The 15,562-nt window shown below is 41.1% G+C and overlaps 1 long non-coding RNA gene across 4 annotated transcripts in view; it reads right to left on the bottom strand.

Annotated features, from left to right (window-relative positions):
• The window catches only part of LOC309398191, a 188,813-nt gene that overhangs the window by 155,665 nt on the left and 17,586 nt on the right, over window positions 1-15,562 (bottom strand). For all 4 annotated transcript variants that reach the window (XR_014176363.1, XR_014176364.1, XR_014176365.1 and 1 more), the window contains 2 exons: window positions 12,432-12,541; window positions 8,364-8,453 (listed from right to left, as the gene is read on the bottom strand). This is a non-coding gene — a long non-coding RNA (uncharacterized lncRNA). The remainder of the gene's footprint in view (window positions 1-8,363; window positions 8,454-12,431; window positions 12,542-15,562) is intronic.

Raw genomic sequence — 15,562 nt, 5'->3', positions numbered from 1 at the left:
GGAATGATCCCCCCTGTCTCCCCCTCTCAAATTAACGCTAAAAATCCCCCTAAGACTCTTTATATTATTCAGCATGGTTTAAGTCAGAACAGCTCCAGTTATCTGATAATTCAGAGTGAGTAGAGGAAGGGCAGAGAAGACGCATGAAAAAACAATGGATGAGAACAAAGGAAATCCTTGTATATTGCAGAGTACCCATTAATCACTGAATTAAAAAAAAATCTTAAGACTGACCGCCGTCTAATGGGGCTTGCTAGTCGTCTGCACAAACACGTGAGACCAACACAGAGCCTGCCTCTGTGATCGATCGATCCTTGATTGGGTGGGATCAACTTGAAGAAAAACAGTGCAAGACAGGATATTTTTCCCCTTCCCAGATAGAGGCTTGCTTTGAATATTCTCAAAGCAGCTTTCAGTGCAGCACTTCCAAAATCTTCTTAGCATTGACAGGATTGTCATTGTTTGCATACATAAGCATTAAAAAAAAACCCTCAGAAATCTTGAAATATGAGACTCTGCTCTTACTCTGGGTCATTTGTTCTAAAACCTTCATGTTCCTGATAAGTGTTTGCTATTAGCATCTCAAGAAGAGGAAGAAAGACAAGATTAGGGAGCATGGATGGGATAAGGAATTTGCCCAGAGCATTTCAACACAGATTAGATTAGATTAGATTTACAGAGTTGGAAGGGACCGTGTAGGTCATCTAGTCCTACCCCCCCAAGCAGGGGACCCTACACCATTCCTGACAGATGGCAGTCCAGTCTCTTCTTGAAAGCCTCCAGCTCCCACAACTTCCGAAGGCAACTTCTGTTCCATGGGTTGATTGTTCTCAGTGTCAGAAAATTCCTCCTTATTTCCCGGTTGAATCTCTCCTTGATCAGTTTCCATCCATTATTCCTTGCCTGGCCTTCAGGTGCCTGGAAAATAGCTTGACCCCTTCCTCTCTGTGGCAGCCCCTCAAATATTGGAACACTGCTCTCATGTCTCCCCTGGTCCTTCTCTTCACTAGACTAGATTTCTCTCCATGATCCCCTAGCCCAGTGACAGCTAACATTTTCGGTACTAAGTGCCGAAACTGGAGTTCATGCATGCCGGAGCATCAGAACCCAGAAGAGGGCCACTGTCCAGTGTGGATCCACACGACGGAACCTGGAAGAGCAGATGGTGATGGCAAGTATGCCCACAGATAGAGCTCTGCATGCCATCTCTGGCATGTGTGCCATAGGTTTGCCATCATGGCCCTAGCCTTTGCCCTCGGCCTTTTCTCCCCTACAGTGAAATACAGGTAGTCTTCAACTTGCAACATTTCATTTAGTGACCGTTCAAAATTGCAACAGCACTGATGGCTTACAAAACCTCAGTGGTCAATGCTATGAATTCGCATTTTAAACCACAGGTGTGGAAAGCCTGCTGTGATAAGTTGCAATGCAGGAAGTGATGGATGAAGTATTTGCTTTGTGGATGAGGGAAAGGAGAGGGGGGGGAAGGAGTGCCGAAGACTTATTCAAGTAGTTGTATCACAGACAAAACACCTTTGGGCTTGTGATTGCTTTGAGTTGTAAATCACATGGGGCGCTCTTCCAGTTACAGTGAGTTATCCAGGAAGTTGCGATAGAAGAAAGCTTTCTGATGATATGTCCTGGCTCAGATTCACCTTTGAGGCTGAGCAAACAGGTTGCAGTTCTTCTACTGACAACTTGAGTATTCTTCTCTTGAATGTTTGGAATCCTACATCTCTTACAGTTGAGCAAGTCACTTGATAAAAGACTGAGAATCTAGCACGCTTGCGTTTTCATATTAGAATAAAATTCTTTATTGGCCAAAGTGTGATTGGACACACAAGGAATTTGTCTTTGCTGCATAGGCTCTCAGTGTACATAAGGAGAATAAGATACATACATCAAGAATAAAAAGATACAACACTTAGTGATAGTCAAGGTTACTAATAGGCTAACACATTGTACTAGGAAACAAATAAAAACAATATAAATTGAAAGATACAAGCAACATGGTTATAGTCATAAGTGGGGAGAGATAGATACTAGTAAGGAAGAGAAGAATCATAGTAATACATTCTTAGTAAATTATTGACAGTTTTGTGGGAATTAGTTGTTAAGCAGAGTGATGGCATTTGGGAAAAAACTGTCCTTGTCTCTAGTTGTTCTGGTGTGCAGTGCTCTATAGCATCGTTTTGAGGGTAGAAGTTGAAACAGGTTATGTCCAGGATGTGAGGAATCTGTAGATATTTTCACAGCCCCCTTTTTGACTCGTGCATTGTACAGGTACTCAATGAAAGGCAGGTTGGTAGCCATTGTTTTTTCTGCAGTTCTAATTATCCGTTGAAGTCTACGTTTGTCTTGTTGGGTTGCAGAACCAAACCAGACAGTTATAGAGGTGCAGATGACAGACTCAATAATTCCTCTGCAGAACTGAATTGGCAGCTCCTTGGGCAGTTTGAGCTTCCTGAGTTGGCGCAGAAAGAACAATCTTTGTTGTGCTTTTCTGATGATGTTTTTGATATTAGGTGTCCATTTTAGGTCTTGAGATATAATAGAACCTAGAAACCTGAAGGTCTCTACTGTTGATACTATGTTGTCTAGTATTGTAATACATATTGCACATGTAATTAAATAAATGAACATAAAATAAACATTCAGTTCTGGTCGCCATGATTAAAAAAGATGTGGAGACTCTAGAAAGAGTGCAGAGAAGAGCAATAAAGATGATTAGGGGACTGGAGACTAAAACATATGAAGAACAGCTGCAGGAACTGGGTATGTTTAGCTTAAGAGAAAGAAGAACCAGGGGAGACATTATAGCAGTGTTCCAATATCTCAGGGGTTGCCACAAAGAAGAGGGAGTCAAGCTATTCTCCAATGCACCTGAGGGTAGAACAAGAAGCAATGGGTGGAAACTAATCAAGGAGAGAAGCAACTTAGAAGTGAGGAGAAACTTCCTGACAGTTAGAACAATTAATCAGTGGAACAGAAGTTGCCTCCAGAAGTTGTGAATGCCCCAACACTGGAAGTCTTTAAGAAGAAGTTGGATAGCCATTTGTCTGAACCGGTATAGGGTTTCCTGCCTAGGCAGGGGGTTGGACTAGAAGACCTCCAAGGTCCCTTCTAACTCTACTATTGTATTGTATAAATGTGCAAGGGGAAAACCACAGTCTTTCTAGTCTATGTCATTTTAATATGTATTCACACACACACACACATTCTGCTCTCCCTGGCCCTGCATGAATCTATTTAAAAATGGGTCTTGAAATTATATTTATATAAACTTTTCTAAACTTATTGTGGTGATATAGTTTGCAGTTTCCAGTAGCAGAAAATGAGATCTGGCAATTTACAGTACAATAAAATTATCCTCCTGCCATATGAGATTTATTCAAATGTTTAAAGGAACAAGGAAACACACACAGATCCCAGCCCTCTACTCTTAAAAGTATTCAATCTGCTTGATGTAATGCAAGCCATCCTTATATTTTGTGTATAATTAGGAATTACAGTTTGATTAAGGCAATATGGATCAATTAATCATGATTGAGCTGTAATCTGAACATTGATTAATAAATTGATTAATTTGGCAAAAACTCCTTATGGAGAATTGCTATTTCTAGAGGAAGGAATGCCCAATTATTTTGAGGGGTTTTTTTTAGCAGCAGGTGTAGATTTCATCATTTGTGAAAAGACATTTCTTAATTACTTAAGAGACATACATTAATTATATTTAATACTGAACCTGATTAAGCACAGGAAGCTCCACTGAGTAAGCACTACTGGTCTAATTCAGAATTGTCTGCTCCAGAGGTGGAATGCTCTGAAGTCTGCTACCGGTTTGCTTCGCACACGCATGCAGGGGCTAAGAAGCCCTTTCTGAGTCTGCAAAGGTGAACAGAACAGTGAGGAGGGGGAAACAGCTGTGTCGTGCGATTTAGATTAGCTAGAAAGCAGGATTTCCTGCTTTCTAGTGAATATAAATCACGAGGCAGAGCTGATTGTCACACAGCTGATCATTGGAACTTTTTTTTTACTTTTTTAAAGCATTTTGTTTACTAAAAAAAATGCTTTTAAAAAGTTTTTTTTAAAGTTCCGATGATACAGCTGTGCCACCTGATCGATGGAATCTTTTTTTTACCTTTTTTATTTAGTATATTTTTACTCCCTATTTGCCCGAACTGATAGTTTAAAAATGCTTTAAAAAAGTTTTTTAAAAAAAGTTCCGATGGTTAGCTGGGCATCGGAACTTAAAAAAAAAACTTTTTAAAAGCATTTTTTTTTTTACTACCGGTTTGGGCGAACCGGTAGCATTTCGCCGCTTTGTGTGCTCTCTCTGGGACTTCCCCAGTTTTATTTTTTGTTTTTACAACATTGTCCTAATGAAGCTTGAACTGTGAACCTTTCGCATAAATAAGAGGTGATTCTACCGTTGTTAGAATGAAGTCACTGCCTCAGATATCAGCTACAGGAACTGGGATAATGCAGCAAACAGATAAAAGTGTTCCCCTGTGAGTTGTGTCTGACTTCAGGGCATGATGCTCAACTCCATTTGTTAGCAGAGGGAGTCAGTGTTGTCTGAAAACAATTTCCTTGGTCATGTGGTCAACCTGGCTACATACCAAGGCATGCACAATGCTGTTATCATCCCATTGAAATGGTACCTAATATCTACTTGCATTTGTATTCTTTTGAATTACTAGGTGGGCAGGAGTTAGGTAAAGGGTCAATATTATCATGCCTTAATCCCATCCCCCTGGAGCTGAAGGGGAGAACTCTTTATTATGTAAAGGGACTGGCTTGGCCACCTTAATGGCCCACTGACAAAGTGAGAGGAGGCAGGAAGCTACAGGGAACTACTCTCAATTTAAAACATGTTTCTTCCTTTTCACATCCAGGGAAATTTAATATAATGGGAACTCAACTCGTTGCACAGAGCTCAGGTCTCAAACCCAAGCTGTAAGATCTGCAGCTGAACAAGCTCAACATCTTTAGCCACTGATCCATTGTGGCCCTGAATACAGCCCAGGGAACCAAATCAGATAATAGAGCTTCTGCACTAGAGTTCTTTTAAAACTTTCTATCCCCTTTTTATATAATCAAATATGCTGCTTGCCACAGTACTAGCCCTAGTAGTAAGACCTATATACCATTTCACAGTGCTCCCAGCACTCTTTAAGAGGTTTACAGAGTCAGCCTATTGCCCCCAACAATCCAGGTCCTCATTTTACCGACCTCGGAAGGATGGAAAGTTGAGTCAACTTTGAGCCAGTCGGGATCGAATTCCTGGCAGTGGGCAGAGTTAGCTTTCAATACTGCCTTCTAACCACTGTGCACCATGGATGGATGGATGGATGGATGGATGGATGGATGGATGGATGGATGGATGGATGGAAGAAAGGAAGGAAGGAAGGAAGGAAGGACAGTAACACTTAAGAGTTATATACTGCTTCATATTGCTTTACAGCCCTCTCTAAGCAGTTTACAGTCAGTTTATTGCCCACAACAGTCTGGGTACTCATTTTACCGACCTCGGAGGGATGAATCAACCTTGAGCCAGATGGGATTGAACTCCTGGCAATTGGCAGAGTTAGCTTTCAATACTGCCTTCTAACCACTGTGCACTATGGATGGATAGATGGATGGATGAATGGATGGATGGATGTATATATATGCAACGAGGGGATATCTGCGGTTATACTGAAATTTATATCTGGTTTAAAATCCAGGAGGGAGGATTTGTGATGAATACAATGGGAGATGGAATTTTCTATAGTAGCTTAAATATTAACAGATGCTGCCCTGGTGTATTTTTTTGTGGGCTAAGCTATGGATTATTTAACCAAAATGTCTGCTCTGAGCTGCAATGGGCTTCACTTAGATATGCCACCAAGCCATATGCCCGAGTTTCAAACCAATGACTGCATTCACCCATCACATTAAATCTTGATTTGTTTAATGATCGTGGTGCATTGACTGGTACCACAATTAGGCAAATTTACCCAATTAAATAAAATTTACACAATTTGTACATTGAGCCATAACCCAAGAGGCATAAATCACAATGTCCATGTATATTCATTGTGTGGCGCCCAGATCAAATTCAACACATGTACAATAAATGTATGGCATAATATTTTAATTTATGTGGTACTGCAAATGACTTGGAGTCTTTCTGGAAGCAAGACTGCCGCAGATCAAATCAAACCAATCAATTTACGATACACAATTAGGGGTTTACGTGAGACTTTCACCGGGAAGCTTGGATTTAATTTCAACTTAGCCACAACTCTCACTGGATGACTTTAGGTTTTCTTTCACAATAATACGCAATTAATGTACACTCCTTGAGTCTGTTGAGAGTAGTATAAGGTATTTAAGAAGTCCAAAAATAGTTACCCCAGGCAGAAGCAGCCTGGATGGCAGGAATGATCAACATTTTCCTTCACTATGAGAATGCTTTTATTTGGTTTGGTTTGCACAAATAGTATTCCTAAATTTTCTTATGAATAAAAATAAAATAACTGGGATTTCTGACATTCAGAGTTGGGTTAAAGCAATCCTAAAGCATTCATCCACAGATAATCAGACCTTTGGTGGCCATATCTAGTTCACGGGATATTTTCTTTGAAACGTGTCCTATCGTGGGACCAAGGTTTATTATCCAGAAGGAAAAGGCTGGGATATATTTTTGCTGCTCTTTTCTATCCTTGGCCTGTCTTATTCTATTTGAAATCAGTTGTGACCCATTTTGAGAACTTTGCTTTGCCAGCTGGGGAGGAACGGTCTCAAAGAAATAGTAAAATAGTAAAAACCAAAAACCAGAAAAATCATCCTTGACAGCAAAGTCTAGAAATGTGCTACGCACCCGCCTGCTTCAGAGCAACAGATCCTCTCATTCTCAACAGACCTTTAAATAAGATTTTAAAAATTGATCTTTCTAAATGCTATGCCCTATAAAGTCATGGCTCTTATAAAAAAAAAAGGCATTTTAACCGGGACATCTTATCAATTCATAATGACTATCTTTTTCCAGAAATAGCATAAATGAATCTCACAACTGTTGGTGGTGTTTTTATTTATCGTCTTCTCTCATTTTCCAGTTGTTAAATTTGGAGCATTAAACACACACTCTCTGATGTTAAATTAGGCCTGGAAAAATAGCCAACTCTTTTTTTTTTCCCCTGAACCAGCAGAGAGTTTCAAGTGTAAACATATGTTTTGCAGATTGGAGAAATAAAGACCCAGTTCACATTCAGATAGCAACAGATGTGGGCCACAAAATCATTATTGAGCCAAAAAGCATGGAGGAAGATACAAATGCTCATTTTAAATAAGAGCTTATATGTAATTATAGTTAAGTTCATACTTAATTATAGTTCAACCACAACAAAACAAACACTGGGGGCCTTGAAATTCTGCCTATAGCACACTGTTGCTTAATCTTCCTCACTGAGGCTTACATTTCCTAGGCTAAATGTTAACCCCTTGGAATAAATCTATCCCACCTTCCCCACCCACAACTCAGGGGCAGACATTTACAATGCAAAACAACATCTACATAGCATTCAAAAGAGACAACCAAAAAGCCAAAAAAAGAAACAGAAGGACCAACCGGATGTTTCTTCACCAGACATCAACAACCAGATAAATTGGGATTAATACCAAGATTAATACTAGACCAACAATCAAGAAATAGCAATAGCAACAGCACTTAGATGTATATACCGCTTCACAGCCCTCTCTAAGCGGTTTACAGAGTTCGCCTCTTGCCCTCAATAATCTGGGTCCTCATTTTACTGACCTCAGAAGGATGGAAGGATGAGTCAACCATGACAAGTAAAAAATAATCCCAATCCAGGAACTATCAACTCAGACAAACAATCAAACCATAAACAACAGCCTAATCAAGGATCCATCATAACATTGATGGGACCACTAAAAGCTAGTATAAGAACAAATCCTACTACCTACTGACACTGATGACATTACCTAGTTTGGTAATGAAACATCTGCAACAAAACAAGCAAGCTCAGAGGGCACCACAATACAAAATCTAAAATAATTTACCCAACCACAATATACACACATATGATTGGTGCAGTCGTCTTCCTTCTTTCAGCACAGGAGTATCTAATGCCATTCTCCCGATGAGAAAGATTCCAAGATAAAGAAAGGAAAATTGGCAAAGAAAAAGCAATAATCCCTAAAATAGGTCTCTGCTCCTGCTGGATTTGTACGGTTCTTAATACACATTTCATTAATCACATAAACCATTTCCAAGGTGTCAATCAAAACATAGAAGAAACATCTATTCCACAAACAAATAGCCAGTCATGAAAGAAGAAAAATAAATTTGGCACCTTGAAATCCTATGATCCATCAGAATAGACTCTGCTAAGAAAGCAATCTCTGGAGGGAACTGAGTCCATCGCTCTCTGTGTTGGTATCATCTGGAAGAGAGAGTAAATAAACACGGTTACGTATATCTAGGAACATTAAAATAATCTCTTCGTTAGGACTAAATTGTGCTTAAATTTAGTGAGTGGACCTACTTGGACTTTTATTTTCTAGATAGGGTGAATAACAGAATAAGAGTTGGAAGGGACCTTGAAGGTCTTCTACTCCAACTCCCAGGTGATCCTATACCCGTGATGGCGAACCTATAACATGCGTGCCAGAAGTGGCACACAGAGCCATCTCTCCAGGCAGGTGAGCCATTGCCCGTTGCTCTTCCAGGTTTCAGCGCACCAGCCAGCATGTCTTCACGTGTGCAGGAGCACCGGAAGTTGGAAGAGCAGCTACCCGGTGCACATGTGTGCGCTTGGCGGCTGCTCTTCTGATTTCAGCAGGAGTGTGCGCACCGGCCACCTGGTCTTCCAGTTTCGAGCATGCATGCATGCACTAAAACCAGCTAGCCAGTGTGCATACACATGCCGGAAACTGGAAGAGCAGCTGCCTGGCATGCACACCGGGCAGGTGCTCTTCCGGTTTCCAGCATGCATGCCCATGCGCATGCTCCTGTTTTGGCACTTGGTACTGAAAAGGTTCACCAATACTGCCCTATTTCAGACAAATGGTTATCCAATCTCTTCTTGCAAACCTCCAGTGATTCTGGAGGGAAGCCATTCCACTGATTACGGTCATTGTTCCTTAGTTCTGGGTTGATTCTCTCTTTCAATAGTTTTCATCCATTGCTTCTTGTCCTGCCTTCACGTGCTTTGGAAAATGGGCTGACCCCCTTCTTCTTTCTTGTAGCCCCTCAAATATTGGAAAACCACTATGCCACCCCTACTCCTTTTTTTCCCACTAGAACAGACTTACCCAACTGTTCTTTGTGTGTTTCCACCTCCAGCCTCCTAAAGGGCCAAGTTAAAAACCATTGAACAGGAATAGAAGTTGCTGTGTCCCACCCTAATGGAGACTTTTATCCTGTTGTGGCCATAGAAATCTTATCTGCACAGCTCCCTTTATCAGCTCAGTTCCTGGATGAATATATTAATTAGTCAACTTTTGGTATTTCTACACGGCTATATGAAAGAAGAGAGAAGAAAACAGGAGGACCTGTGGAAGGAGAAGTGCTGCTCTGAATTCAAAAACAACCCAAATATCGACTACAGCTGCCAATACTGTCAAAAATGGGGGGAAAGGTCCACAGACCACATAATGTCAGATCTTTTCAGCCTACAAGGATGCTAATTCTACCTTATTCAAATTGTTTTTGGAAATGTGTTTGTGTGTGCGTATGTATGTCTGCCTATGTATGCTTGTGTGTGTATACAGATAGATGGATGGATGGATGGATGGATGGATGGATGGATAGATGATAGATAGATAGATAGATAGATAGATAGATAGATAGATAGATAGATAGATAGATAGATAGAGCTATTTAGCTAGTATAGACAGGCAGAGAAAGAAAGAAAGAAAGAAAGAAAGAAAGAAAGAAAGAAAGAAAGAAAGAAAGAAAGAAAGAAAGAAAGAAAGAAAGAGGGGGGAGGGAGGGAGGGAAGGAAGGAAGGAAGGAAGGAAGGAAGGAAGGAAGGAAGGAAGGGGAAGGGAAGGGAAGGGAAGGAGAAGAAGAACAGGAATTAAGCCTAGAACATTTAGGAATAAATGAACCATAATAGCCTTCTCCACCCCTTGCTTATGTTATTCCTTGCATTGGTTTATTGATTACAGAGGGTTACCTTTGGAAGGTGACTGTTTTTCCAATTTTGTAATCACATTTTCAAATTGCAACACACAGGGAGAACCTTGGAGCAACCAAGGAAATTAAAAACATTCATCCATTCAAAAATGTGCATTCATCATTAGCACAAATGCGTAAGAAGTCAACATTAACAGAACCCCCGGCATGTAAATAAGGATTCTTTAATCTTATTTCTATTTTTTTTTCTTTGGAAAAAAAAAAACACTTTCCAGTCCAGCTTACAATCCAAGTGATCTCTCATCATGGTACGCACTAACTAAATCAAGCCTCTTTATACTTTTTGAGAGCAGCCAAGCTTCACAAGTGCTTCCACTTATTGGGGGCAAATACCCAAAAAATAATGGGAAGATGACACCAAGTTTTGCTCTGTCCTCATGTGGGTTTACTGGACTTGGGAGAGACACACAGATTTTACACCAAGCCTACATACTTACATTTGTGCATCCACTGCTATAGACTTGCAGTCATTCATTTAGTGACCGTTCGAAATTACAACGGCACTGAAGAAAGTGACATGGCTGTTTTTCGCACAACTGTTGCAAAATCCCCATGGTCAAATTGATCAACATTCAAACCCTTGGCAACTGGCTTGTATTTATGACCAGTGTTCTGGGGTCATGCAATCTCCTTCTGACAAGCAAAGTCAATGAGGAAGCCAGATTCACTTAACAATCGTCTTTACCATTGCAGTGACTCACTTAACAACTGTGCCAAGGAAGATCATCAAACGGGAGGTCATCCTTCCATTCCCCACTTGAAGGGATGAGAGGTAACCTTACGTAAAGACACACGTACGAAGCTACCATGATCTCAGTAGCTGGTTATCTTGGATACCTACAAGCTCACCTAATTAGCAGAACCAGACGTGGGAAAAGAGGAAAGGTTACGTACAGACATGCGCATTATAGCCATGATCTCAAGTAGCCAGTTATCTTTGTGCCCATTATCTCCCTGAGCAGAGACAGGCCGTATCAGGGAGTTATGTGAGATTCAACCTTGACTGGGATCGCCTTCTAGATTCACAAGGGAAAAATGAGGGAGTAAACCAAAAACAATGCTGTTGCTACCCCTGCTTTGCTTTGCTTGTTAAAACCGTATAAAAGCCAAATAAACTCTGCATTAGGCAGACAGACGTTTTGGACACCACTGCTTGATGGATTTTTGAAAACCTATACCCACTATCCTGTCAGAGATGAAGAAGCTTCTTGGATGAGAAGCGAAATGTCTTCAAAGAAGAAAAAAACCACAAAAGTCCTGCAAAAAGAATCTTTGGGACAACCCTGACCTGGATGACTGAGAATCTCTACAGACTTTTAGCTACACAATTTGGGATGGACAGCCTTGGAATGGTGTGGGAGTAGGGATGGCTTTCCAGAGGAAAAGAAATTGCAGACCACAGGAACCATTTGCGCCACTCAGGCGACCTTGAGGACACAGAGAAACCTCCAAGTGGCCTCAATGACCCTCTAAAACAGGGGTGTCCAAACTTGGGAACTTTAAGACTTGTGGACTTCAACTCCTGCTGGCTGGGGAATTCTGGGAGTTGAAGTCCACAAATCTTAAAGTTCGCAAGTTTGGACACCCCTGCTCTAAAAGGATGCAAATGACCAGCTGTCTACAGGGAATATAAATCCTTCCATTTCCCACCACCCTGTCAGAACTGAAGAAGCTTCTTGGATGAGAAGCAAATGTCTTCAAAGAAGAAAAAAACCACGAAAGTCCAGTTGCCTCCTGAAAAAGCACCTTTGAGACAACCATGATGGCTGGAGGACTGTGAATCCCTAGAGACTATCGTCAAATGGGGCATAAGTCTTATAACAACTGTATCACTTGGCAACAGAAATTTTGGGCTTAAATGGGGGACTAATTTGTATGCCATTCTATACCGTGTTTCTCCTAAAATAAGACTTATTTTCTTTTGACACCCGAAATAAGCACTTGGCCTTATTTTTGGGGAGGTCTTATTGTTTTTGAGGTGCAGGAGGCGGCGAGCGTGGTCACCTCCTGGCTACTGCTGTGTTGCAATATTTTCAGGGAGGGCTTATTTTAGCACATGTGCTCAAAAACCCACTTGGGCTTATTATCCAGGGAGGTCTTATTGTTTAGGAAAACAGGATAGGTGGAGTTTCACCTTGGGCTAGCCTGTATTCTTCCAGTTTTTTCTCCATTCTCTGGATATTTTATTTCCCTGAAGAAAACCGTAGATCAAACAACTTACATTCATTTTATTTATTGCTGTGCTCACTTTGTTTCCACATCAGCTTGATGGAAGCAGATTTTCAAAACACATCTCAGGTTCTTCATTTCATTTCCAGCCTATTTGGCATTCTACAAAAAAAAATTATGAAAGTTGTGAATTCTGCTTAGGGAAACTGTCACGGAACAAAATTTGGTTTGGGCATTATGTTTAGGTTGTACCTTTTGTTTAAATAAATCATGTACCACAGTAACATCATAGGCCTCTGGTGTTTTTCTTCCAAGGAAACGAAATCCTGACCAAAGCTGGCAAAAGTTCTCACAGAGTGGAAAGAGGGGAGGATTTTATTCTGCTAGTCGTTGCCAACTTTAGAGGACAGTAGTCATCTCCTTTTCAAGGCCATTGAGCCAGCACTGTCCGAAGAGATTTCTGTGGTCATGTGGCCAGTATGATGTCACAAATGGACAGCTGTTACTTTTCCACTGAAGTGGTACCTATTTATCTACTTGCATTTGCATGTTTTCGAACTGCTAGGTTGGCAGGAGCTAGGATGGAAGCTCACCCAGTCACGTGAAACTTGGGTCTTGAACCCTGGCTGCTGGCTTTTCCAGCCAATAAAACCAGCATCTTAACTACTGAACTACCACATCACTCTGTTTTTTTTTCCCATACTGATGTTTTAATTAAAAGTTACCAAGGTTTAACCTTGTTTTAAACTCAGAATACACAAAGACGTCTGCTCAGCTCAGTTTGGAAATGCTTGAGAAGCACCAATGAAAAACAGCAATGACATCAAAACAGAACAGGATAATGGAAGGAAAGAGAGGAGGAAAAGGAAGAGACAAATATTAGAGTTGGGCAGATCAACTAATCATCATTTACCCAACAACCATAAGATAGCCAAGGTTGAGTTTCCTCACCATGGCCTTCTGTGTTACAGGATTTAAAAAAAAAAATCTTGAATGAGTGGTGTTTGAGGGAAAATAGATTCCAGATCAAAGGGGCTTGATTAAAAAAAAAAAGTACATATGCCAGCTCCAGGGGGTTTCAAATATTTATACTTTGCTACATTTTTAAGAGGTTCTTTGAAGCAGTGTGTTTGGAATCTGATAACACAGGCACTGTTCTAAACAGCTCTTGGTCTTATCCAATTAATACCATAAGAAAATGAGCATCTGCAGATATCCACAATGAGAAAGAAAGGATATGCACAATGATGTCACTCTTACAAAGGGATGCCAACACTTTCCACTTGTATCTCAACATTGGCTGGGGAAAGTCACGGGATTTGCATGATGCTGTGATACATGTTCTATCACTTCTATTCCTTCCACAAACACATCTGCCAACACCAAAAGAGAGGAAGGACAGGACTTGAGAAGAAAGCATTTGTAACATTCAGCCAGAGCAGGTTAGCAAGCTTTTAATTTGGAGGGATGCGGTGGCTCAGTGGCGAAAATGCTGAGCTTGTCGATCGGAATGGTCGGTTTGAATCCCTATCGCTGCATGGCGGAGTGAGCTCCGGTTACTTGTCCCAGTTTCTGCCAACCTATCAGTTCGAAAGCATGTAAAAAAAAAATGCAAGTAGAAAAATAGGAACCACCTTTGGTGGGAAAGTAACAGTATTCCATGCGCCTTTGGCGTTGAGTCATGCTGGTCACATGACCATGGAGACATCTTCGGACAGCGCTGGCTCTTTGCTTTGAAACGGAGATGAGCACCACCCCCTAGAGTCGGGAACGACTAGCACATATGTGCGAGGGGAACCTTTACCTTAATTTGGAGAAAGGGGGGAAATTACCCAAATTATCTTCAGACCGGAAACGATCCATTAAAATCGGCCCTACCTATCAATGCTTCTGGAGAAGCAGTATAACACTTGTGCTTATTTTCAGAGCATATCATCTCCCCACTACATTATAGCCATTCTCAATGTTGCTCTGATGCTAGGGCTAAATTTGCGGGATCGTATCCTGCCCCATACATCCCTTCGGCCGATTCGCTCTCACAGAGAGGGACTTCTCCGGGTGCCGTCCACTAGGCAATGCCAGCGGGCGACTCCCAGGAGTAGGGCCTTCTCTGTGATGGGCCCGACCCTTTGGAATGACCTCCCCCCAGATATCAGGACTATCACCGACCTCCGCTCCTTCTGTAAGAAACTAAAGACCCACCTGTTCAATCTAGCTGGCCTGGCCTAATTCCTAATTCCCAATTTTAGTTCCTCAAGCCTGTATTTTTTAAATTTTCTAGGGGTATAGTTTTAGTTGTTTTTAATTTAATTTTTAATTTTTATGTTTTGTACAGTTGTATGAGGTTTAATTCGTTTTTAAGGATATAGGATATTCGTCTTTTGTATTCGTTTTAATGACACACCTGTACACCGCCCCGAGTCCCTTTGGGGAGAGGGGGAGGTCTAGAAATACTGAAAATAAATAAATAAATAAATAAATAAATAAATAAATAAATAAATAAATAATAGTAAAATGCCATGATAATTATCTTGGGTTAAATGCCATGATATTTATCCTCAGGTGGACTTTGGGTAACTAATCGTGTTTAGTAAATGCAATGGTATATGGGAAAGACCTTGAGAGACTGAACAAAGAAGCTGACAAGGGAGTGGTCAGATAAGAGACAGCATAGCCCACAGCTGGCTGGCAGGCAAGGAAAGAAGCTCAGAAGAGACACTCCCAAGTTTCTTGGGCTGTATAGGAGGCAGGGGGAGGATTGTACTTTGTGACCTGAATTATTAATGTTGACCAGGTAAATCATATAAGAATGACAACCAGATGAGCTAATACTATTTTATTGTAAAGCTACATTGAGAAGAGGATGACAGAGAATGAGGTGGCTGGATGGAGTCACTGAAGCAGTTGGCATGAGCCTAAGTAGACTCCAGAGGATGGTAGAGGACAAGAAGGCCTGGAGGAACATTGTCCATGGGGTCGCGATGGGTCAGACACGACTTCACAACTAACAACAACATCGACAGAATCTTCCAAGTCTGAAAATACAATTCCAGACACCCCCACACCCCCAACCCTAGGACTTTAGAGGTCTCTAGTTGGACATTCTCGGTTAGGCATTGGTGAGGATTTTTTTTTTCCACACACATTTCCTTATTTCACCTACTCATGATTATTTGCAGCCAT

This window comes from Natrix helvetica (assembly GCF_964273705.1).
Source record: "Natrix helvetica genome assembly, chromosome: 12".
NCBI classification, from domain to species: Eukaryota; Metazoa; Chordata; class Lepidosauria; order Squamata; family Natricidae; genus Natrix; species Natrix helvetica.
This window is presented reverse-complemented; position numbering and strand designations above follow the sequence as displayed.